Source organism: Cupressus sempervirens, chromosome 3 (genome assembly GCF_028749045.1).
Source record: "Cupressus sempervirens isolate cs-2001-9-10 chromosome 3, ASM2874904v1, whole genome shotgun sequence".
NCBI classification, from domain to species: domain Eukaryota; kingdom Viridiplantae; phylum Streptophyta; class Pinopsida; order Cupressales; family Cupressaceae; genus Cupressus; species Cupressus sempervirens.
Genome location: NC_143120.1, coordinates 235,223,619 through 235,250,853, shown reverse-complemented (window position 1 = coordinate 235,250,853; position 27,235 = coordinate 235,223,619).

The following is a 27,235-nucleotide window of genomic DNA, read 5'->3' as shown; positions in this document are numbered from 1 at the left end:
GCAACAATCTTTGACGGGGCATATCTTGGAGCTCATGCAAGGTATGGATGTTATTCTAGGTGCTATTGGACCATGTTATAGAGACCTACAATAATCTCTCTCACTTTTTGGAGATCTTATTTTATTTTGATTTTGTGATGCCATCTAGGGTGATGCTGAAACTTGCAGTGTTGGCTAGTACAATGTTACCAACTACCAAATCTCTCTCACCTTTCATCATGGGATCAAACTATCTCTTCCATTAGCTATGAGTGGCTAGGTAAACAATATCCCCAAGCTCATCTCATCCCATTGAGTGCTTGAACATTCTTAAGCACACCAAACCAAAACATCCCTAAGAGTCACTAAATGCCATAGGGCAGCAATATTTGATGGGGCATATCTTGGAGCTTTTACGAGGTATGGATGTGATTCTAGGTGCTATAGGAATGTGTTGTAGAGACCTACAATAACCTCTCTCCCTTTTTGGAGATCTTATTCCATTTTGATTTTGCGAAGCCATCTTGGGTGATGCTGAAACTTGCAGTGTTGGCCAGTACAAAGTTGCCAACTGCCAAATCTCTCTCACCTTTCATCGTGGGATCAAACTGTCTATTTTATTAGCTCCAAGTGGCTAGGTAAACACTAATCCAAAGCTCCTCCCATCTTGTTGAGTGCTCAAACATTCTCGGGCATGCTGAACCAAATCGTCCATAAGAGTCACTCAATGCCATAAGGTAGCGATCTTTGACTGTGACAACTGGATATGTCATCTCATCCAATGATGGAGATTAATGATAGAAGGTAAAGGGGTGATCATACACCTCATTTTGAAATTTTTTTTTATTATGGTAATAAGGTAATCCTTGTTTGTAAGGTCAAGGAACTTGAGGTCACCTATAAACCTAAGTTGCCTTAGTCCTAACAATTTTTCTTTTTGTTGTTGTTTTTGTTAATAAGTTGACTCAATAAGTGTTTTGAGAGTCATTAAAACTTATATAGGTCCTATGTGTTACCAAAAACCACTTGGTTAAGTTCTAGGAAGAGTTAGTGCAAAAATTGCATTTTGCAATAAAAGTTGTTGACAACTTTTTAGCAATTTTAGCCATTTTAAAAAAAATCTTGAAATTAACCTTGTAACCAATCAAACTAACTAGTAATCAGTTGGAATGGATGTCAACTGATGAAAATACCTTTTATTAATTTAGAGGATGCATAAGGTGTTGGTGATTATTAAGTTTTTTTTATATGGCAAGGAATCACTACTAATGTTAAACTTGTATATAGTGTCATTGAGTTATTGTCAAATATCATTACTTCTTGTTTGGAATAGAAAACTCATATTTTGTTAGAATGAAACACCACTTTAGCTACATGTTATCATTGAATGGAGTTAGTGGAATACATTAAGGATATTCTTGGTTGTCTTAATAGCCATTTCATGGGTTTGAAACATAATCACTTTCCTTTGTGAAGAGTTGTCCGAAAATCAACAAATTACATGTTGTTGCAAAAAAAATATAGTCATAGGATGTTGGAAGATTGTTTTCACTCATAGGATGTTGAAGAATCTCTCAGAAGGATGGAATAGATGATAGACTAAAGTTTGTGAGATAGTTATTAGGTGTTCCTTGAAGTGTCTAAGATGTTAGTTTGAAGCAAGAAGTTGATTATGATCCATTTCTCAAATTTGCTCATTTTTCCCTTATTGCTTCCTAAGTCTTGAATAGGGAAAGTGATCAAGTAGTTTTGTGAAGTTGGGTAGAATTTTTTTTAATGTTGTAACCAAGTTGGAAAGAGTCTTTGAAGATACTTATGAAGGTGAGAAAGGTAGTTTTCCTTAAAAGTGTTCTTGCTTGGAATCCACTAGCTTTTGGTGTGAGCACTCTACATCATTTTGGATGCAATTTACATTAAAATGAAATACATGAGATGTACTTAAAACATAAACAAGAAAAACAAGATATATATTATGATAACCAATAATGTCATACATGAACAAACATATAATATATTATGATAACCAATAATATCATACATGAATGAACATATAATATATTATGATAACCAATAATGTCATACATGAACAAACATATAATATATTATGATAACCAATAATGTCATACATGAACAAACATATCATATATTAACCAATAATTTTATAAGTCTAATAATGGTATGCATCAAATATATGTCATACATCAAATATAAAATGTCATATATACATCTAATGTATATCAAATATGTCCACTAACATAAAATCTAACATATATGTCCACTAATGCCTATACATGTGTGTCTATCAACTATATATTCTCCTTCCCACGAGGGGAAGGAAACAAATCCATAGAGGTTTTTGATCATCGTATAGAGGGAGATGATGGGGATGATGGGGTCCTCACATGATTGCTCATCCTCTTATTTTGTATGTCCACCTCAAAGTCTCACGAATGATCGGGTGTAATAAGGCCCTACAACAATTCAATAAATATAATCACTTATAAATAACATTAGAAATTTTGATACTAGCTATTATAAACAACAACTAAAACCAAGAAATTCTTTCATACCTTGGTCAATGGCTCTAAACTATCTATTGTTGCAACAACTTCATGATCAATGGACTAGCAAAGATGAGGAGGAGTCTAAGACGTCAACAACTGCATGTCATATAATACAATTTACATGTAATATGAAACATGAAACAAATAAAAATCAAATGAATTAAATTAATATGAAACAAATGTACCTCTATGAAGCTCGTATCACACCTAGGCTCGGAGTCCCTTGTGAATGTCGATGGTCAAGTAGAGAACTGATGCACATGCATAATTATTTTGTCAATCCTTCATATGATTACTTAATAAATATATGTATTAATTTAAATGATTAAATTCCTCTTGAATTGTTGACAAGACAAAAAATGGGGCTAGGGAATTTGTATTAGGGCCACCAACACTCTTACCTTAAATTTTGAACAATGTCAATACATGCTAATTAATTAGTCATTAACTATACATATGAAATGTGATCAAATTAGTTTATTAAAATTGTAATTTACCTATGTGTCAATGCCAAATGTGTCACTCAGGAACTCATCAGTGACTAACCCATCATCCATACTATCCTCAACTTGATTGCCAAATGTGCATAAGGATCCACATGATGTGCACATGTGACTGCGATGCACATAAGGCTCCTCCTCAACCAATGGACTCATGCAATGAATGAGGGTCTGCATCAAAGCATTAATAGTCCCTAGAGTGTCTCCACATGTTCCTTCACAATTGAAGGAATAATCACATGCTCACCCTGTGGCTTGACAATAGGTACCCTAACTGCATTAGGGTCACAACGCGCCCCCAACCTCAAATGATGACTCCCCTCCTCTACCCTGAGATTCTAATATATAAAAATAATTGAGGATCTCCCCAAGGACAAATTCACAATATAATTTCTTTAAGAAATACATTGGAATCCCATGATTATTGTAGGGAGGGGCATCAAAGACCATCCACCATCTATCCCAAAAGTTATTTCTAATACCATTATGTATGCACCAATGGATGGGGAACCTTTCACTTGTATGCTTAATAGTATCTTGTTCTCTAGGCTTTTTAAACAATGCACAAATGCTACCTTTTGGTATTTTTTTTTTTTTTTACATCTTGATATAATAATTTGTTTTCATAATATCTTCTTTGTTCATCCCTCTTAACATGCCAAATATCCAACTAACCACTAATTGAAGCTACATGGGTCATAGTGGACTCGAGGGAGGATGCCAATTGTGCTCTCATTAGATTGGTTTGTCCACAATTTTTCAACCTACCAATGAGTGCTTCTAATTCATTTTTTCCTCTTTCTATTTCATTCATTATGTCATCTTGGGTGCTAGGAGGAGGTCTTGCAATCGGTGTAGGTTGCACAATTTCTTCCTCTTGTTGTTGAGGGTTTTCATTTTCATCTTGTGGAGGGTTAGGATTTGGATCTTGTGAAGGGTTTTCATTTTGATTTTGTTGATCTGACTAGGGATTTGGTGGTTCATTATTCACATTTCTTGATTAGAAACCAATTGCAATCTAAATAAATAAACAAATTTAAAGAAAATTTGAAAGAAAAACCTACAAAACAATGTAAAAACTTACAAAACAATGCAAAAACATACAGATCTTAGTGGTCCTACAAAGACAAGAGGATTTTATGGTGAAAGGTATTTTATGATTCTAGTTGATGATTTTTCTAGAATGATGTGGGTTGCATTTCTAAAAGAGAAATTTGAGGCATTTGACAAGTTTAAGATATTCAGGAATATAGTTGAGAATGAATCTAGTGTAAAGATTAAATGTTTAAGTTTAGCTAGAGGAGAAGAATTTACTTCAAATGAGTTAAACATGTTTTATGAGGAAAATGAAATTAAGAGATAGCTATCAGCTCTAAGAACCCCTGAATAGAATGGTGTTGCAGAGAGAAGAAACAAGTCTCTTACAGAAGAAACTAGAGCTATGTTAGCAAAGAACAATGTATCCAAGACATTTTAGAGAGAAGCAGTGAATACAGTGGTCTACACTATGAACATAGTTCAAGTTAGGAAGGACACAAACAAGACACCTTATGAACTATGGTTTGGTCACTCACTTATAGTTAAGTACTTCAAAATATTTAAAAGTGTTACATAAAGAGAGATGATGACATTGGTAAGTTTGATGCTAGAAGTGATGAAGGTATTTTTCTTGGTTATTCATTGAAAAAAAGGGTTTATAGATGTTATAATCAGAGAACTAAGACTATTATAGAAAGTGTAAATGTGAGAATTGATGAGAAATTTAGAGTATAAAAGAGAATAATTGATTACAATTTAGATGATGATGATGTTGTTACTAAGCCAAGGAATGATGAGGTATTTCTTGAGATTGACAATTAATTGCAGAATGAAGGAGAGCAAAGCTCAGAACCTTTAATAGAGCCAAGAGTTGGGATAGCAACTCCTACTTTAGGAAAGAACATGATAAAGAATCACCCATCCAAATAGATCATCGGAAGCAAAGACAAAGGTGTGATGACAAGAAGTAGAGTTAATGAAGAACTATGTTTGATATCTCAAGTAGAGCTAAAGAATGTAGATGAAGCATATAAATATGACTATTGGAAGCAAGCTATAAAAAAGGAATTGGATCAGATAGAAAAGAATGAGACATGGGAATTGATCCCCAGAACAACAGATAAGAATGTGATAGGAACTAAGTGGGTATTCAGAAACAAGATGAATGAGCAAGAAGAAGTTGTAAGAAACAAAGCAAGATTGGTATGTAAAGTTTACTCACAGCAAGAAGGAATAGATTATGAGGAGACTTATGCTCCAATGGCTAGAATAGAAGTTGTAAGACTATTCTTAACCTATGCAACATAGAAGAAATTCAAAGTATATCAGATGGATGTCAAGTCAGTATTTCTAAATGGAGAACTAGAAGAAGAAGTATACATTGAACAGCCTAAAGGATGTCCTTTAACAGATGACAAGGACATAGTATGTAGACTGGGGAAAGCATTATGTGGATTGAAGCAAAGGTTGGAAAAACATTTGACAAAGCTTGGTTATAGCAAAGGTATAGCAGATAGTAATTTGTATTGGAAAGAAACTAATGATGGTTTGATGATTTTGGTAATATTTGTTGATGACATCATATTTGGAGGTAATGATGAAGAAAGTAAGAAGTTTGTAGAAGAAATGAAGAAAGAATTTGAAATGAGTATGATAGGAGAGATGAAATATTTCCTAGGATTGTAGATAGTACAGTTTAAAGAAGGAATCTTTATTTCTTAGACTAAGTACTTGAAGGATTTACTAAAAAAGTTTGGTTTGAAAACATGTAAACTTTTTGGAACACCTGTGGTAACTTGATGCAAGTTATCTGCAAAGGATGAGACACCTATTATTGAGTAGAAGAAGTACAGATCCATGATTGGAGGATTGCAATATTTGACTCACACAAGGCCAGATATAGAAAATGAGGTTGGAATTGTTGTAAGATTCTAGGCTAATCCCAGAGAAGAACATTATGTAGCAATGAAAAGAATATTTAGATATCTTAAAGGAACTTTCAAATTTGGGTTATGGTATGATAGATCTAATGATTTTACTCTAAGTGCTTATATTGATGTAGATTGGGAAGGCAGTATAGATGATAGAAAGAGCACTAGTGGAGGAGCTTTCTTTCTTAGAGGAAGATTGGTTTCTTGGTTAAGCTAGAAGCAGGATTGTACATCTCAAAGTATAGAAAAAGTAGAGTATGTTGCAATAGTAAATAATTGCAATCAAGTTATTTGGATGAAGCAAATGTTGAAGTATATAAGGATAGAAATTAGTGAGCCTATTGTTATTCATTGTGATGACACAAGCATGGTAAATATGTCTAAGAATCTAGTATTGCATTTGAGGGCTAAGCACATTTCTATTAAGTATCATATGTTGAGAGAAAAAGTTGCAGAAAAGGGAATTAGATTGGAGTATGTGAGCACACAAGAGAAGATTGCAGATATATTCACTAAGCCTCTTCCCAGAGAGACTTTTGAGTACTTGCGAGGTATGCTTGGGGTTATGCCCCTTCCTACATCTGACGAAGAAGATGCAAGAGTGCATTAGTCCATGGTAATAGAGAACCATTATTTGAATAGACGAAATGCTGATGCTCCTAGATGGGGGAGATCTATGATGGAAAGAGTCATTTAGGACTCTTGTTGATACTGTTTTAAAAAGTGTCTTTTGATACTCGAGCTAAAAATGTATCAGTGGTTGCAGAGTTTGATGCATAGACGTTAGTTGTAGAAACCTTTGACATTGATGTTGATGGGGGAGAAGTGTGGTATGAAAAAAATTATCCTAAATACTATGGGGGATAAGTATTGTAGGAAAGTATTATACTAGAAGAGAAGTTTGGTTATATGTTGAGGAAGATGTTCAACATAAGCACAAAATTTGAAATAATAGTTTGGTATAGAGCACATTGAGGTATATCAATGGGGGAGTATGATAGATGAAGAGGATTTGAAGACTATTTATCTTTTGTTGGTATTCTTGGAAGTAGATGTTTTTCATCTATGTTTCCATCAATACCAAAGGGGGAGATTGTTGGAAGATTGACAAGATTGTTGGGAGATTGGTTCAATGATATGTTACATTCATGATTGAGTTTGTCATTGATGTCAACATAGCATGTTTGATGTCTTTTGTGGTATCTAACAGAAGAACAATAGAAAGATCAAGTTGGTATGGATGGCTAGTTGAGTATGATAACCACTCAAGGTTATGGGGGATACTTTGGAGTATCTAATATATGAAATTAATGTCAAAAGAAGAAAGGGTAAGTCTAGAAGAAGTTATGTAAGTTTTGGTGATGTCTATTTTGAGATAGAGTTTATAGAGGCATGTTCTATTAAACTTGTTATATCTCTTAGCAGATTTGATATCTTCAGGATTGAGGTTGAGGACATGGAGAAGACATGTTGGTGATGATGTGGCCAAGCTTGTTCATCATAATATTGCATGTATAGATATAGAATGTTATCGCTAAGTGAAACATGTTCTTAATGTGGTCCTATAATAATTAATTGAGAAGGACTAATAGCCAACTCATGAATTGTTTTATGGAATCGAAATAAAGGAAGGATATTTTACTTTATCATGATGCGTGTTGAAATGGATGAATATGAATTGTGAATGTTCAAAATGTAGCAGAGAGTACAAAATGTGAAGTTGAGCATAATAGTGCGGAAGTGAAGGAAACTTCATTGCCGATGTTTTACTGAGTGATCTAAAGTTTGGTATTTGGATCCAAGGTTTGTGACCTAGTCCACAAGGTCTCACAGTGACTAGTCTAATTGAAAAGATAGAGGAAAGAACAAAACAAGGAAGAAGATACCAATAAATTACTTGTTTGAGCAGTGAACTCTTCTTGTAGTTGGAATTGCATGTTTGGGTAGTGGGATCTTCTTGCATACATTGTTCCACAACTCCTAACAAGGTTGACACAAATCCTAACAGGGTTGGAATCTCCTAACAGGGATTCAAAGTCTCCTAACAGAGACTTATTGTATTAAATTTTGTAACAGACTCCTAACAGGGTCTATTCTCTAACAAGGAATATTTATATTAGTACATCATCTTGTGGGAATCATTCCCACTGGGGTTTTCCCTCTAATCAAGGGTTTCCCTAATCAACATATCTGGTGTAATTGTCTATGTGCATCTTTTTGTGGTTGTTGTTTACTTTGGTTGAATGGTTAAGTTTGTTTAAAGAAGATAATTGTTATAATTATTGGATAATTGATTCACCCCTGCCCCCTCTCAATTATCTTGGTGGACTATTATTTTTAACAATAAGTTGTAGTATAGTCTTTGACTTCATCAACTTTAATATAATTGAGAGAAGATGTAATATCAATCATCATGATGTTATGACTTTTCTTTTCAGCAGTATCTTCAGCTAATAATGTTCCAGTAGGAGTCTTGTATTTAGTATCAAGATACTTATAGCCTGAATCACTAATAGTTGCCAGATGTAACATCATAAGTCCTTGCCATGCTACAAAGTTGTTTCTGTTCAACTTGGGAATCTCTTCTGTAAGACATCTTGATCTTTAGCTTAGGTCCTTGAAACCTTCTCTACAAGCACCAAATGCTTTGATACCAATTATTGGAAATATAAGAGGAGTAACTAAGAGGGGAGTGGTGAATTAGTTACCAAAAAAATAAATCTGAGATCCCTTAGATGTCAATACAAAATAAACTCTAAAAACTGAACTCTGCAGAAGCTTGACAAACACATAGAAAAATGTTGTAACTCAGTAAACACTGAAAATGGTCAACAAATACTTAACATGAAAATCTTAAGATATTATCTATGATTACTATTACTTTAATTTAGGTGTAGACACATACGAGAAATATCATAAACACATTTGACACCAAGATTTAACATGGAAACCTAGTTTGGGAAAACCCACCAATTGCAAGTAATTATTGATTTTCACTCTTCTAAAGTGAGCCCGATTAGGAGCCAACCCTGTTAAAGGTTAAAAAAAACATTATTAAGTGTGACCCTATTAGATGATTTAATCACCCTATTAGGAGTGGCCTTGTTAGAAGTCTTTGGATAATTCAATAGAAATGTTGCCTTGTTAGAGGATTTACAAATAGTTGTTAAGCCAACTCTGTTAAGAGATTTAGATCACTACTACAATGGTTAGAGAGTAACAATGAGATAACTTGATTATGGATGCAACTGAATTGCTGATTACAGATCTCAATTCTAGCTTGTATACTTGATCCTTCTTGATCGAATGTATTTTTTTAGCTTCACAAGGATATTTAGCTTATCCTTCTGATTCGCTTCCTCTTAGCATCATTAAATCTTTAATTATCTTCCATGCACTCACACTTTCTAAATCTCAACTTGACCTTATATTTATATCTTTCACATTTTTAAGTTGACTAGAATATACCATAGAATAATTAATATTCATTTCCTCAGTAAGCTAGAACCAACAGACAAATCAATTGAACTTAATACACTAAAACAAGAAAATCCTTTGTTAGTTGACCTTGCTTGGTAGACACTTACTTAGAAAGGATTTTCTTGTATTAACCATGTGAACTTGGTCAACACTACATATTCACAAAGTTCCTTTAGTAATTGAGTGAGCTCGGTTAACACTATTTCCATCCAACATTTCCTTCATTAACTAAGTGAACTCGGTTAATGCTCAACTTCTACAAACTTTCTTTTGGTACCTGAGTGAACTTAGTAGATACTATGTTTTGAACTAGGAAAACTCTGGAATACTTGGCAGACACAAAAAACTATCTTCAATGCTCGAGTGAGCTTGACATACATTGACTAGTGATGATATGACATTTTGTGTAACATCAAAGACAATACACAATTAATCAATTGTTCCAACACCTTGCTATTTCAACCTAGACTGAAAAAACACCTTAGATAGTCAATTCTTAGATTTTTAAAGTGTTGACAGCTATCAATTTGCAATTCTAATTTTAATTTTGGAAGTCCTCTAGAACTACAAGAAATGCCCATTTTTAGTTGGTACAAGAAAGAAAATCATCTGAATGCTTTGACAAAGAAATACCTCTTCCTTGAAGTCAAAACCAAATGGAGCAGCCTACTAAATACATAAAGAAAGAGTCTTGATTGCACCTAACCCCTAGATTGACATGAAAAGATAGACACGACTTAAAAGTAAACATATAATTGAAAGTAAACATGCTGAAATGTGTGTGTGTGTGTGTGTGTGTGTGTGTGTGTGTGTGTGTGTGTGTGTGTGTATCTATGTGTGTGTATGTTTATCTCATTTTGATTTTGAAAAGGAAGTGACAAAGAACTTAGTCATTATCTAGCAAAGAATAGTGCATGCCAAGAATAAGTGCCCAAACAATACATCTCAAGTGATATGATAGTTAGTACTGAGCACTAGTAGGTTCCGAGCAGTCAATGTGTGTTGAGTCACCTAGGTGCCGAGAAAATAAAAGATGCCAAGAAAAATGTGTGTGCCAAGTGATTCAAGTGTTAAGCAATAGTAAGTGTCGAGCCATTTAGAAGTTGAGTATCAACAGAAATGGGACAATGAAGATTAAACATCAGAAACTATTGATGTTGAGTAACCATTCAACGACATAGATACTATGTAAGTCATTTTTGGCTGATATGAATATGAATTTATGATTATAAGAGATAAGGATCCAATCATATCACACATACCAAGGTATTACATGAAACCAATCAGCAAAAGGGAAGCAATTAGGTGGCAATAAGGATCAACCACAACCATTAATTTTGACCTAGCCCATGTCCACAATGCCTATTTAAGGAGGTAAACCCTATGAAGGAGTACAATGCATGAAGGAGATGGATTCTAAGGGTATAGAGGGAATTCATGGTGGAGAATATGGCTAAGATAGAGATATGTAATCCAGAATTAGTTTGAGAAGAACATAGACAAGCAGTGAAACATTGGAGAAGATAGATATGATTAGGAGGATCAAGAGATAAATAGTAAAGTAGAGAATTGACATCAAGAAAGGTGCTAACCAAAGGAACAGGTGCTGAATCATTTTGACAAGTGATACGAAGTAAGTCTCTTAACTGAGTAGTCTTAACAAGCTTTTGTAAATCTCCTTACAGAGTGCTTACTTAATTGTGAGTTTAAATCCTTTAGTCAAGATGAGACCTAATAGTCTTGTAATCCTTTAATAGGGTAGATCATAGTTTATGATCAAAACTTTGTACCCATAATTGGCCACACTTTACTACTGCATTAGCGAAGAGTTGTGGGTATCATCCCCACCCCAGTTTTTCCTTCTCATTTGAGGGTTTTCGGGTAACCAAATCATTTGTGTTATGTTTTGATTTACTTTATGCTATGGATGTGATGCATGGTTACTTATTTCAGTTTACATGTTAAGAGATGAGATGGATGTATGGTGAATTTTTTTAGAGGTAAAAGATTTAAGTGTTGATTCGCCCCCCCCCTCTCAGAACTTACTTTCCCATTTATATTTCCATCAATATATATATATATATATATATATATATATATATATATATATATATATATATTCCATTTTTTAGGTCTCAAAATAATGTTTGAGAAACTAGCCATTGAGTGGCAATGGGACCAATTTCCCTTGTAAAGAAATTAGCCTAAAAGTATTTTCTCCCAAAATCTTTGAAATCTAATAAGGGCCAATCCACAAGCGTTGAAACTTGGTGTGACTGCTTGGTTTTTGTTTTGCCTTGTCCCATAGGAGAACCAAGTTAGATATTTAAAAAGATTTGATTGTGGTTCACTTGTCAAAACAAAATTTTATGATAGCCTAATGTTTTGACATGTGCTCTAAAGTTGTTGTCCTTTTCTCATCCAATTCCAAGAGATTCAACAATCTGATTTAGATTTTATCAGCATCCTCAACATACCCTCTCATGAATTTCAACACTGGAATCTTGAGATTGAGTGGGAATACTAGCTCCTATCTATAGATGAGTAGATATGGGGATGTTTCCAAAGCGTTCTTAATCCTAACTCTATCTGTACATAATGCATACTTCAATTAAATGTGCTAATATTTTGGGTTCTCCATGAGCAAGTGATTTATCACTATGATAAATTTTTTATTGGTGGACTTGACCACACCATTCCTTTGGGGATAGTAACTAAATGAAAACTTGATTATAACCTAGTTATTTAATGCCCATTGAGCAAGGAAGATTGACGCAAAAGATGACCCATTATCACGTAAAACGAAGAATGACATTCCAAAACTAGTGACAATGTGATCTTCCAAGAAATCAATAACCACTTTTTTTTGTGTAGTTTCAAAAAGTTTCAGCTTCTATCTAGACTGTGCCATAGTGTGTAGCTGTAAGGATAAACATATGTCCTATTGATGATGGTGGGTTTACTAGTCTAATAAAATCTAGTCCCCACTTGGAAAAAGGATGTACTTCAAATACTAGTTGTAGTGGAATAGTTAAGTGTCTCTTCCTATTAGCACTTGTTTGACAAGTGTGGTAAGAGTTTACATGTTCAAATGTGTCCTTGAGAATTATAGGCCAAAAGTAACCCAATCTTAAAATCATACAGATCATAGCCTCTGTTGATCCATGTCCGATGCTATACTTATCATGATATTGTTCTAATACCTCTTTCTCTTCTTCACATCCCAACATTTTTAAATAAATTCCCTCATAGTTTCTTTTATAAAGTTTCCTATTTTGAAGCATATAGGATTCCCATTTCATCTTGAGTCCTCTACATTGAGAACTATTCATAAAGTTAGAGTATTGATTTTGCAAGAGGTACTATATGATATCTTGATACCACACATCAGTGATTATTCCTTCATCAGTGTCGACTTGAGATACTATGATTTTTTGTTTATTGATAATGTTGATCTCATCATCAAATCAAATCTCATTGTCAACTATCATCTTGGTCAACCCTTGTCCTCTCACTAACTTCATTGGTTTAATTTCCAAATTGAACCCTTGTAATATAGTCATCCATTTTCCTCATCTTTCACCTAATTCATTCTACATTAGTAATGATTTAACTATAGGATCCAACATGATAGCATATACCTCACTCCTAAGTATATAATGGTGAAATTTCTTTACTTCCTTTATTAGGGAAAATGATTGTTTGTCAAGATTAGAATAGTTCAATTCTACATTCTTTAGCAAACAACTCATGAATGCGATATGTCTCTCATCTTCTTTATCTTTCTTTTGGGTGAGAATCCTGGCACATGAGTGTTATGTGTTAGATTATGGTGACTAATAAGGAAATTACTATACATACTCCATAATTAGTGGATAATGATTATCATGCTACATCTCATAGAGGTTATTTCATTGATTATGTCCAAGGGGATTTTGGGCATGTTTATTTGGGGGATAATGAACCTTGTTAGATTGTTGGAAAGGGAAAAATTAAGATTAAGTTGCAAAGTGGGAATCATTGGCTACTACATGAGGTAAGACATGTTCCAAGGCTGAGTAGGAATTTAATTTTAGTAGGGCAACTCGGTGATGAGGGTTGTGTAGTTTATTTTAATGATAAAAATTGGAAGGTTTCAAAAGGTTCCCTTGTCGTAGCAAAAGTTGTGAAAGTAGGCACCTTATATCTTTGTACAGGTCATATTGTTCCTTCTACTTTGATTGTTTCAGAGAAAAATGAATGTTCAGGAACAATTGTTGTAGTTGAGTAGGGAGAACAAATAGCTGTTGTAGATTCTGATACAACGTTGTGGCACAATAGACTTGGGCACATGAGTGAGAAAGGTATGAAAGTACTTCATTCAAAGAAAGTTTTACCAGGTCTAAAATTTGTTAATATGGATTTCTGTGAAAGTTGTGTGTATGGAAAACAAAAGAGAGTGATTTTTGTAAAGACTGGGAAGGAAAACAAAAAAGAGAAATTAGAGCTTGTGCATACAAATTTATGGGGACCAGCTCAGGTATCTTCCCTTGGTGGTTTTCATTATTATGTTACATTTATTGATGACACAACTAGAAAAGTAAGGGTTTATTTCCTTAGATAGAAATTTGATGTATTTCAAAATTTTAAGAAATGGAAATGCTTGGTTGAAAATGAGACTAGTAAAAAATTAAAATGTCTTAGATTTGATAATGGTGGTGAGTATTGCAGTCATGAATTTGAAGATTATTACTCCACTAATGGTATTCGTAGACAAAAAATTGTTCCAAGGACTCCACAGGAAAATGGAGTGGCTGAACGCATGAACAAGACTATAATGGAGTGCGCAAGGAGCATGAGTATGCATGTTGGGTTGGCCTTACACATGTGGGCAAAGGTTATCAATACTATAGTGTATTTGATTAATAGAGGTCCCTCTACTCCTTTGGGCTGTGGTATTCTAGAGGAGGCATGGACTGGTAAGAAGGTGAGTTATTCTTTTCTCAAGACCTTCGGTTGTGAAGCATTTGCTCATATAGACTCTGAAAATAGAACCAAGCTAGAAGCTAAATCAAAGAAATGTGTCTTTTTTGGATATGGCATTAATGAATTTGGTTATAGGCTTTGGGATTTTGAAAATCATAAAATTGTTAGAAGTTGGGATGTCATATTCAATGAGAAAGTGTTGCACAAAGATTTGTTGCAGAAACATGAGAAGAAAGAAGATGATTATGTAGTGTTGGATGATATTTCAGAAGTTGATGTTCCATCCATTCCTCATGATATGCAACAACTGCAACAAAAAATACCACACACACCAGTGAATGTTAGACAGTCAATGAGGCTAATTAGACCTTCACAAAGATTTCCCCCCTCTTTGTATTCTATTTTACTTACTGATGCTAGTGAACCTAAAAGTTATGATGAAGCTGTGCAGGTGGATACTAAGATTCAGTGGGAGTCTGCGATGAAAGATGAAATGGACTCTTTGCTAAAGAATAAGACATGGGATTTGTGCAAGTTGCCTGCAAGTAAAAAGGTTTTACAGAATAAGTGGGTTTACAGGTTGAAAGAAGAGGAAGGTAAGAAAAGATTTAAGGCCAAGTTAGTTGTAAAAGGATTTGCACAGAAAAAGGGAATTGATTTTGATGAGATATTTTCTCCTGTTGTTAAAATGACTTCTATTCGTACTATTTTAAGTCTTGTGGCTACTGAAGATTTTCATTTAGAGTAGTTGGATGTTAAAAAAACCTTCCTTCATGGTGATTTGGATGAAGAAATATATATGGCTCAGCCACGGGGATTTGAGGTCAAAGGGAAGGAGAACTTAGTGTGCAAATTGAAGAAAAGTTTATATGGCTTGAAGCAAGCACCTCGGAAATGGTATCTAAAATTTGATAGGTTTATGCATAAGCATGGCTATAACAGGTGTCATTCAGATTATTGTGTTTATTTTAAGAGGTTGGATGATGATAGCTACATTATTTTATGTTTATATGTTGATGATATGCTTGTAGCTGCGTCTAACATGGATCATATTAAGGGGCTAAAATGCTAGTTAGCACATGCATTTGCTATAAAGGATTTGGGAGCAACAAAACAAATCCTTGGTATGAAGATTTGCAGAGATAGGAAGAACAGAACATTGACGCTATCTCAGGCTGATTATGTTGAGAAGGTGTTGCAACATTTCTCTATGGAGCATGCCAAAGCTGTCAGCACACCTTTACCTGGTCATTTGAAATTGACTAAGGAGATGTGTCCTAAGACATAGGAAGATGAGGATAAGATGTCCAAGGTACCCTATGCTTTAGTTGTAGGAAGCTTGATGTATGCTATGGTATGCACTAGGCCAGATATTGCACATGCAATGGGAGTCGTTAGCAGGTATATGAGTCATCCAAGATTTGAGCATTAGAATGCTGTCAAGTGGATTCTCAGATATTTGAGAGGAACATCCAATAAGTGTTTACACTTTGGAGGCAATACTATTGATTTGCAGGGCTATGTTGACTCAAATTTGGCAGGGGATATTGATACCAGGCGGAGTACTATAGGTTATGTCTTTATTGTTGGTGGGGCAGCCATGAGCTGGGTTTCTAGGTTATAGAAGATTAATGCTCTATCCACTATAGAGGCAGAGTATGTTGCTGCTACAGAGGCAGCCAAGGAGATGATATGGCTTCAGTTCTTCTTGGAAGAATTGGGACATCCTTAGAAGGATAATTATTTGTTCACAGATAGTCAGAGTACAAGAATTCAGCTCTACATTCTAAGACCAAACACATACAGTTGCGGTATCATTTCATTCGGTCAATTTTGGAGGATGGACAGTTAAAGCTAAAGAAGATACATACAAATGAAAATCTAGAAAATATGTTGACAAAGGTTGTAACAAGGGAGAGGTTGAACTCCTCTTCAGCTTCGGTTGGTCTTCTAGACTGACCATAAATAAAAGAACAGCGGAGTCCAGGGTGGTTTGATCTAGTGGGAGCCCCATGTGGTAGTGGTATTGCTACAGGATCAGTCTCCAAGTTGGAGATTGTTGTTTAGTGTAAAGCCTGATTAGTCCCCAAGTGGGAGATTGTTAGATTATGGTGACTAATCAGGAAAGTACTATACATACTCCATAATTAGTGGGGTTCGCCAAATTTTTTTTTTTTGGTACTATTTTTAGATTCGCCATTCATAGATTTGTGACTAAAGTTATGGCTAATTTATGGCCGACATGTTATAACCCTAAAGTGGTTTAATACTTGTATAAAAGGGCTTAGGGTTAGGGATTGTTTGATAGTGTGATGTGAAATTGCTTCTTGCGGCAGTATTGAGCTGTAAGGGATTACAGATTGTAATCAGGTTGTAATTACTTGATTGCAATAAGATCAAACTTGTTGTTTGGTGGATGTAGCCTAGGGTTTGGGTGAACCACATTAAATCTTGGTGTCTTGTGTTCATTTTTGTGTGATCTATTATTTTATGTTATTGGTTATATTTGCATGTAGTTTTTATTTATGTCCATGGTTTTATCCTAATATTATGAAGCAAAAGAATAGATTTTAAAAGGAAACTTATAATCTATACTTACAAGTACTAGAGCTATAGAGAAAGCTACTTTGATATCTTTGAAAGATTTCTTGAGTTTAGGAATCCATTCAATTTTTTCTTCCTTCTTCAATAAGTCATTGAGGGGGCGTACTATCTCAACAAACCCACTAGTGAGCTTATGCATGAAATTAATCTTCCCAAAAAAAAATTTAAGCTCTTTGCAACTATGGGGAGGTGATAATTTCAAAATTACCTCTATCCCATTAGGATTAATGGATATCCCAACTTCAAAAATAATGCAACCCAAAATATTTCCTTTGTTGACCCCGAATGAACACTTCTTAGGATTAAGATATATTCCATTCTCTAGTATCGGTTCAAAACTTGTCTCAAATCAGCAATATGAGTACTCTAATATTTTGAAAAGACTATTAGGTCACCCATATAGATAACTATACATTTATTTATCAACCCCTTGAATTCCTTGTCCATCGCTCTTTGGAATGTGGCTCCTGTGTTGATTAATCCAAAGCGCATTCTTGTATATGCAAAGGTTCCCCATTTATTTGTAAATGCAATCTTTAAACTATCTTCCCCATCTACCATCACCTAGTTATTTCTTGAATATCTATCTAAAAAAGACATCATTTTCAATCTGTTCACAAATTGCAATACTTCATTAAGTGATGGCAAAGGGTAGTTGTCTTTTTGGGATGCTTCGTTTAAATTGATAAAATCCATGCAAAGACAAATTTATCTAGTCTTTTTCCTTGCTAGCACCAATTTAGCAACCCATGTAGAATGTTAGATTAGAAAGATAATTTTAGCATCAAGAAACTTTTGGACCTCTTTTGTTATTAATGGCTTGATAATAAGGTTCACCGGTCTCTGTCTTTGATGAAAAGGTTTGGCATCAAGCTTTAATGGGATGTCATGGGTAATGATTTCATGATCATATATCTTGAGTTCTTCATAACTCCATGCAATAACATCTGTGTATCTTGTAAGAGATTGAAGCATACTTTCTTGTTCTTGGGGATTGCATACCTTTCCAATCCTCACCAACTTAGGGTCATCTTCTATGCCCAAATTATATGAATCACATTCTTCATCAATAGCTCTCTTACTATATGTTGATTCATCTCGACTGAAAATATGTTCCAACTCTACCATCCTCTTAGGGATAGTATTAGTTTTCAAATTTTTTATTTTGTCTTCATCTTCTAATTCATCATCCTCAGGTTTTTCATCAAGTGCATCACCAATTTCTTGTCCGTTAAATAGATTGTTGCACATAATGAACTCCAAAATATGTTGATCATCTTGGAAAACTTGGAAGTTAGTCACATTTTTTGGAATAGATGGGGCAATGACCAATTCAATTGAAAACCTTTTGAGTCTCTTTCTTTTAATAGATTGTAATCCACTGGCTGAAATTGTAAGGGCATCGACTACCATATTTCTTCTTCTTGGAATAGACCTTATGTTTAGGGCCTAAAAATATTCCATCAAGTCAAAAAATAGGTTTTTGATGTAAAGATCATTCTAATGAGCACTTGTTTTCTATTGATTCTTTTAACCCATGGTATGCAGACTTGGAAAACTACCTTGCTAAAGGGAGAACACCACCTCACTTTTCTCCTAAATAGCATTGTCTGTTAGTTGAGAAAAGTTTTAACTTCTCTTGGATCTCAAGCTTTATGTTTTATATAGGACTAGACCAGGTCACAAGGAGATGTATTCAAGAAGATGAAACTTATGACATCCTTCGGGCATGCCATGATGAGCCACGTAGAGGACACTTTGCTACAAAGAGGATAGCCTATAAAATCTTGACAATTGGGTACTACTAGCCTACTTTGCATAAGGATGCAGCAAAGCATACTTAGCACTGTGATAGGTGTCAATGTATGGGACATCCCACAAAGATTGATGAAATTCCTCTATAGTTGTAGATAGTTGTCACACCCTTTGACAAGTGGGGTATTGATTTCGTTGGACCTATTAAGCCCTCTTCTCATGGAAAGTCTTACATCTTAGTATGTACAAATTATGAAACAAAATGGGTTGAAGCCAAAGCTATGAGACATGCCAGAGATCACAAATTTGTTGAGTTTCTTTATGAATGCATATCCATCAGATTTTTCTACACTTCTTGCAGTAGGAATAAGTTTGTACCAATAGTTGTTATGGGAAAAGACACAATGGAATTTAGAAAAAGAAAAATTGAAATGAGTCATTAATGAATAGAATTCTCAATTGGAGCATAAATCATATGAGATTGAGGTATTGAAACAAAGAATTGATCATATTACTATGTTAATTCCACAGCTAGTGGAATGTAGATCACCCTCACTAGTGTATACAATATTCCTTCAAGAGCAACTTGTTAATTTCAAATTAACAAGGATTGTAGAATGCCTCAATCCATCCATATCAACTCCCCATGAATTTTACTATGCCTTTTAGTCTACCCCAATGACTTTGAAGAATCTATTGTGTGAATTGTACTTGCATAACCTAGCATTCTTGATGACATAGAGTGGAATTCACTCCTCTATGTAGGAGATGTACAACTCAAAGCAGTTATGTCATGGATGCAGAATGAGATAACTTGTGAACACCAAGCTATGCCATATAGGGAGAAAGAAATGTTAGTTCCTTCAATGATGAGGCTTGAGGTACAACACTCCAAAAGAACATATTTTGACTAGATCTTTGTCACAAGAAACACTAGTGGAGCTAATAACATCTACCCAGTGAGAGAACAAGCCTTTGCAGATTGGGACCAAAATTCTTCTCAAGATATTGCTACAGTAATTAATGTCTCTAGGTAGAGGTGGATAAGGATGTCATAGGATCTAAAGAGGATGGAACCTCACTCACCTCATAATCTAACCCTTGGCACAAGGAGAATTTCATGGTATACTATGTTGGGCAGGACACTCCTTAACCATTAGGTTCCATGAAGGTTTCAGCCCCCACTCTTCCTTCAGCCATTGCTGGCAATGAACAATAGTGCATTAGATTATGACATGGCCTCTAAAGTCTAGCATTAGGAAAGACTCAAAGAGACTCATGGATACTTTGATTATATTCATGATGAGCCAAGGTAGAGAACAACTAGTGATTTAAGGGTTCGTGCCAAGGTTCAAAACTTTATGATTGTTGAGGGCCAGCAATAGTTCAGTTGGGGGGAATGATGGGCTCCTAAATTAGTCATCTTTCTCACCATTTTTTATCCTCTTTCTAAGACATTTGATTGAACATACAGATACATTTATGGTTTTAAGCATATGAACTTATGGTTTTTATGTATATGATTATATATGTGTGTGTGAACATAAGATGGAATGTGGATATCTCTAAAGACATAATATCTGCTTAATTTCATGGATAAGAATGGTGAATATAATATTTATACATGTTAATGGATTTTTTCTCTCCTAAGCTATGTTTTGGGTAGTTACCTCCTATAGCCATAGGTTTGCAAGAGTGATAATTAAGACTAACACCTTTTACTAATATTGATGATGTGGGTATATATGTATATGGTTGGATGTGTGTGCATTAATTATCTTGTAGGATTTAAACATGGATATTTAAGGATCAACATACTAGCACAAGAGTCATCAAAGCCAACCATGATTGCAGAATCTTTGCAAAGCAAGTCAATGCTTCTTGTTGCATGCAATGTGCAAATTTAGTGTGTTCTATATTCTAGGATTGTTCATGGTCAATAATGTTTCTGTTATGAGACTTTATGAGTTTTAACCAATCCTCCTTATGAAGTGATCATAGGTTTAGGAAGTTAGTAGTAGCTTCCTTTTAAATAATCAACTATTGTGACTCTTTTGGGAGTTAGTCGAACAAACTAGTTTTTAATATAGAACTCATGCATATTGTTTCAATTAAGTGTAATCATTTTTATGGATGAATAGAATGTTCAGTTCAAGTTTGCAACTTTCATCTTGATTGTACTTTCCATTCACTCATTCAAGGGGGGGCCACTTGATGAGTGAAATGCTTTGTTCATGTTGAGTTAATTTCATGTTCATTTATATGTTGTAGAACTCTGTTGTTCCTGTAGCCACTGATACCAGAATTAGTAGCCTGTTCCTGTAGCACAGTCAGTTGGAGTAATTCCTAACTATAATTTCCTACTTTGATTAGAATACATTTTCTTATCAGTTTTAGTTTAGTTTTCTTAAAGCATAAGCATTTGATTTCCTTAAATAGGCTTAGAAGAGGAGGCTTGAAGCATATGCTTTGCAGATGCAATTCCAAGTTTACGTCCCTGGTTGATAATTAAATGAGAACTAAATAGTGCATTAGGAATCATTTGGGGTGTCCAATCTTGAATGAAGCAGTCCATTGCTTTAGGTTTCTAATACCATTGTTTGGCCAAGAATTTTTGGCACCATTGCCGGGTAAACAATATCCTAGTAACACAAGGATTGGACATCCTTAAACAATGATTCATTGCTGAATTTCATCATGTGTCTACTTAGAACATCAAGCTAGACTCATTTAATGTATTAATATGAGAATGTGAACTTGAGATGGTGACTGCAAATTTTATGATTTAGTTCTTCTTAATAGTCATCACCACTAAGGTAAAAGTAGTTGCTATAAGAAACTTATACTAGAAACTGAACTTACATATTAATTCTCATCTTGAAGGGAGAACATAATAGTAAATAAATAATGCTCTAGAAATAAACCTATGCTACAAGATATAGTCAATGGTTCTACTACCAGTGACTATAGGAACAATATTACTTAATAACTTAAAGGAAACTTAACTAAATTGTACTTAAGAAGAACAAAGAGAATTCACCTTCCGTGTGAGCCCCCATAGAAGTGTGAATGAATTATAACTCAGAGATTGAAGTGAAGAACTATCATGTATTCATTCAATAAAACATAGACGCAATATAGAATATCAAGATGCTTTATTCTATTGCTTGATTACAACATGAATTTCTTGGAACATCTAACCCTCTAGAAACATAAGTTCCAAAGGAAACTAGGAAAAACAAAATGCCTATAAACTAGGTCTTCTATTACATAGCATAGAAAATTTTAGTTTTAGGAGTGACTTCATCATTTATGCAAGAAGATAAGCCACATTCAATGCTTCATAAATATAGGAACGCTCGGCAACTAGATTGTCTTGGACTAAATCAGCAACCACAAAGTGATGGAAAGAGTGGAGCTATAATGAACTCTCAAATAGTCACCTACCTTGAAAGACCCACTCATCCTTTAGTCTACGCTCCTTTCTTGACTTATTCTTCCTACAAAAGGTTAACACAACAAAATCCAAAACATGAATCCAAGGCATAGATCATAATAAGTTTTCCCTATTTTAATGTAGCCTTGTCACACAACTACAAGAGGTCTACCCATTAAAGAAAGAGAAGAAATATACCAAATTTACCATGACATTCATTAATCTAGATATATATATTCAATATTGTATTTAAGTTCCATAAGCAAAAAATATGCATATAGTTAACGCTTATAAAAATAAAAGATTGTATCATGTTTATGAAAAACTATAAGATATTCAAGTTTGTGCTTAGAAAATCATAAACAAAATATCCCATAAATTTGACTCATCTCCAACTTCTTAGGGATAGTATTAGTTTTCAAATTTATGATTTCATCTTCATCTTCTAATTCATCATCCTTAGGTTTTTCATCGGGTGTATCATTAATTTCTTGTCCCTTAAATAGACTATTGCACATAATGAACTCCAAAATATGTTGATCGTCTTGGAAAACTTGGAAGTTATTAACATTTTTTGGAATAGATGGGGCAACCACCAATTCAATTGAAAACCTTTTGAGTCTTTTTCTTTCAACAAATTATAATCCATTGGCTGAAATTGTAAGGGCATGCACTACCATATTTCTTCTTCTTGGAAAAGACCTTATGTTCAGGGCCTCAAAATCTTCCATCAAGTCCCAAACTCTTTTTTAGTAAGCAAGTAATCTTCTAGCATTGCAAGAGTAGATTGATTTAACATGTCTAATCACCAATTGAGAATCTCCTTCTATTATAAGAGCTTTGACATCTTTCTCTAATGCGAAGAGAAGTCTGCGAATGAAGGCTTCATATTCTGCAACATTGCTAGTACACCTAAATTATAAATGATATGAAGCATAAAAGGACCTACCTTTGAGATTAATTATTTATCTAACTACACCAGCTCCTGATTTGCATTTAGATCTGTCAAACCTAAGTGTCCAAATTGGTTGTTCTTTCAGTTTTCTTGACTTGTGTTTATTTTTTCAAAGTTTTCTTTCACTTGAACTTTGAAGGACTATTTTCTTGGGATCCATTGCATCCTTTCAAATGGTGGACTTGGTGAGTTACCATTGTTTACCTCTGATATGGAAATCATCCCTTTTTTTTGTTCACCTTGAATTTCCCTAGTTAATTCTGTGACTTTATCAATTTATGGCTTGGGATGAATAACTACCGAGGTCCAGCCTTGACCTTTTACAAAGCATCTTCTCCTTAGGACTTTGATCATCCCTAGTGAAGAGAAAGACAAAGCTCTACCATCTAAAGAGGTGTCACTATATGATGCATTAAGATCTTCTTTTTCCTCTTCATCATTTCTCATGTGCACACGGGACTTGACTTTTCCTTTTGTATCTCACTTGAAGTTTGACCATTGTTTAAGTACATCATCTGAGTTAATACCTAAAAAATCACTTCTAGGAAATGTGAGCACTCAAATTCTGAATGGCTTACTTTGTGTAACCTACAAAATCCTAGAAGAAACAAAATATTTGGGTATGTTTCTACTCCTAAGCATTGTAAATTCACAACCATGTTGTCTATAAAATGAGTCACGATCTCCTTTCCTAGGGTAGGGTTAATGGATTCTCTATTCAAATTGTTTGGTTTCTTGGCTAAAATTATGTCAAGAGCCATTGCCTTGTAAGAGCCTAGGTATTCTTTAAGAAATGCCACTTCATTCAATGCATTGTAGTATATGATCATTGTCTTTAGCTTTGGATCAACATCTATCTTGATATGATTATTCAATCCTTTACAAGGTAGCCATAGTTGGGTAAAATTAGTTGAGAACCATCCTCTTAGGTACCTTGTCCATTCTCTACTCAGTAGTAGTCTGTATGTTTCCAAAATTTCTGTCACATGTATGTCTATAATGTCTTGCATTTGGGGGTCTATAGTCAACTGTATTTGAACATCTTTCAATACCCAATAACTTTTACTTTTTTTTTTAATCAATTTGAATCTCTATTCAATTGGTAGGTTGTGGAGTGACTCCCAACCTTTGAGATATCGAAAGTGGCATGACATTACAAGAAGCTTCTGAATCTATGATATAATTGTGAAGATTTCTTCCAAAAATTCTAAGACTAAGAAAGAAAAGAGGAACTTCAGCCTTGTCTTTATACATGGTCGACATAGCCTTAGAAGTGTTAAATTATTATGATACTATCTTTTGAGGGCTTCTGCTAGGTATTACCTTTGTATGATCTTGAGTCTTCAACAATGCTTCCCTCTGATTAGGATAATTTTGTAGCATATTGAACTAGGATACATTAGTCTTCATCCTTTTTAAATCTTCAACTGCACTATACTTTTTAGTTGACCAAGTAGGATTCTTCAGTATTCTGTGTATGTTTCCTTGGTTTTGATTTTATTGTCCAACATAGGGTTCTCGTGTAGGCACCATATTTTTATTAGCTCTTAGATTTGGAGGCATTGGATGTAATGTAGTAGGAATTCCATTAGTCATGTGTTCCCTTCAATTTTTCAAGTTATAAGAATTTTGATTGTCAATCTGAAAATATAACATCTCTTTAGGTTGAGGATACGATTCCTAATTGAATGAAAAAAATGAATTCTTTGTTGATTTTTTCTTCTATTTCAGGATTCTATGGAGAATCATAAGATTCTAATAGAATAGTATTGAACTACATAGGGGGCTCATTATTATTGCCTTGTGAATTGTGGTTCACTTCTTGATTTTCATTGAAATATGAACCACCATCATTGGGTATGTTTTGACTGGTGTCCAATTGATTGATATCCACAAATTAACCATTATTGTTTTTGTCTTTAGGGATACTTCCATTGTTTGGACATGTATTTCATTTTTGATTCTATCTTTGGAAACCATTTTTATGATTTAGAGGATTGAAATTGTTCCCTTCATTGTTGTAATTATAACCATAGTTGTTGTTGTAAGGACCTCCATTTGTTCTTTGAAAGTTATTATTTTTCCCTTGTGACAACCTCAAATAGGTTAGCTCATTGGTAATTTGAGACATGGTTTTATTCATTTGGACAATCTTAGTTGTAACATTATTTTCTACTTCAGTGGATGTTGTTGCCTTTTTCTCAAAGAAAGTAGCTTTTGGAGGTTCATATCCTGGGTAGGTTGTGGATGCACTAGTAAATTGTGACCAAATTTTTGATGAATTTTGGTCAAAATTTTGACCGATGTTGGTTAAAAGTGTGACCAAGTAGTGTGTCACAATTTTTCTTGTTGAAATTTTGACCAACCTTCCAGTTGGTCAAAATTTTGACCAACACTTTGATCAAAAACTTGTTATTTCTTCTGAGCCTAATTTGTCATTATTGGTCAAAATTTTGACCAATTCTTGGTGGAAAACTTTCAAGAATTGGTCAAAATTTTGACAATTCTAGCCCATCACATGACTAGGATGCCATGGTCATGACCAAAGGATTGGTATTAATTTCAACCAAATCTTGGTAGAAAATCTTGAAGAGTTGGTCAAAATTTGGACGAAACTAATTTGTTTTTAAAAAAATATAGCAAGTTGCAATAATATTTATTACCATCAATATGTTGCGTAGCTACTATAGAAATTTGCTACATGTGTGAATCCCCCAATGAATGCCTACCTGTGGACTCTCTCTTAGATCATCTTCTTCGATCACTTGACCTATGCAATATCAGAAGAGGCTTGGCAATGATTTCCATTCTATAGTGCATGTGTTCATCGATTTTGAAGTTGATCTAATGGTGAGCCCTCATCTAGCATTAGGTGGTTGCTTGGCACTCTAGCAATTTGTTATGAACCTATCATGGGTAATGGGAGATTTGATAATGAAAGATCCTAGCAACCCTCTAATAGAATCAGTGCTGGTGTTCAAAAAAGACACATTTTTTGAATTTTAACTATTGGCATTAGCATCCTTTCTATTGGAGGGCTATGAAGCATCCTGATTGTTATGTGAGGGCTCCCCAAATTCATCTCTATGCAACTTCATTGGCACAATTTGTGGAATGGTTCAGTAGGAATTGTCATTCCAACGTGTCATTGTGGTTTCTTGGAAAGTGATCTAAAGGGTGAGTCGTCGTTGGGTTGCTTATCACAAGTGACGAGGGAGCTTTTGTTATCAAAAGCTCCCCATGGCCATCAAATGGATCCATTTCCAAGAATGAGTAAATGATAAATACAGTACTAGATTCCAAATGGAATCAATGATAATGGATCTATAAGAGCGGAATGAAGCAATAGCTTGTTTTCTATGCATGGCTCCCTAAAGATGCTTTTCTTTCTCACTCCATTGGCACAAATTTAGGAGTGTGGTTCAATAATGGTTGTTGTTCTAGTGTGTCATTACAGTGATCTAGAAAGAGATGCTAAGGCTAGAGCTTACATCTATCACTTGGGATGTTTGTGCAAGTGAGTAAGGGAGCTTCTATTGTGCAAGCCTGGTCAGATGGAGCAGAGCTATTGGCACCATCACCAACCATAGAAAAATTGTTAAGAGTAGAGTCTAAATCCATGAACCATTAGGGGCATCAAGTTTGATATTCTCAACCACCAAAAGGATGCACATGAAGATCTTCCATAACATCTAGTTTCAGCATAAATGGAATCATTATTGTGACAATCACCACAATTCAAACTCTCATTGGATCACTACATCCATAGGTCAGGTGTCTTCATTAGGCTAACGTATTTGCAAGACATGTGTCTTCATGGGACTATTGTGCTCATAGGTTGTAGGCTTTCACTTGATTTCAATAAGAGCTCATCTTGTTGACAAAGGTGCATTACAATGGTAATAATTTATCATGCTAAGATTTAAGAAGTTCATTAAAAGGATTTACAATAAAGTATTTTCTTCCTATTCTTAGATGGTTCCTAGTTATTTCCTAAGGTACTGCAAATGGCCTTAAAAGAACCTTAA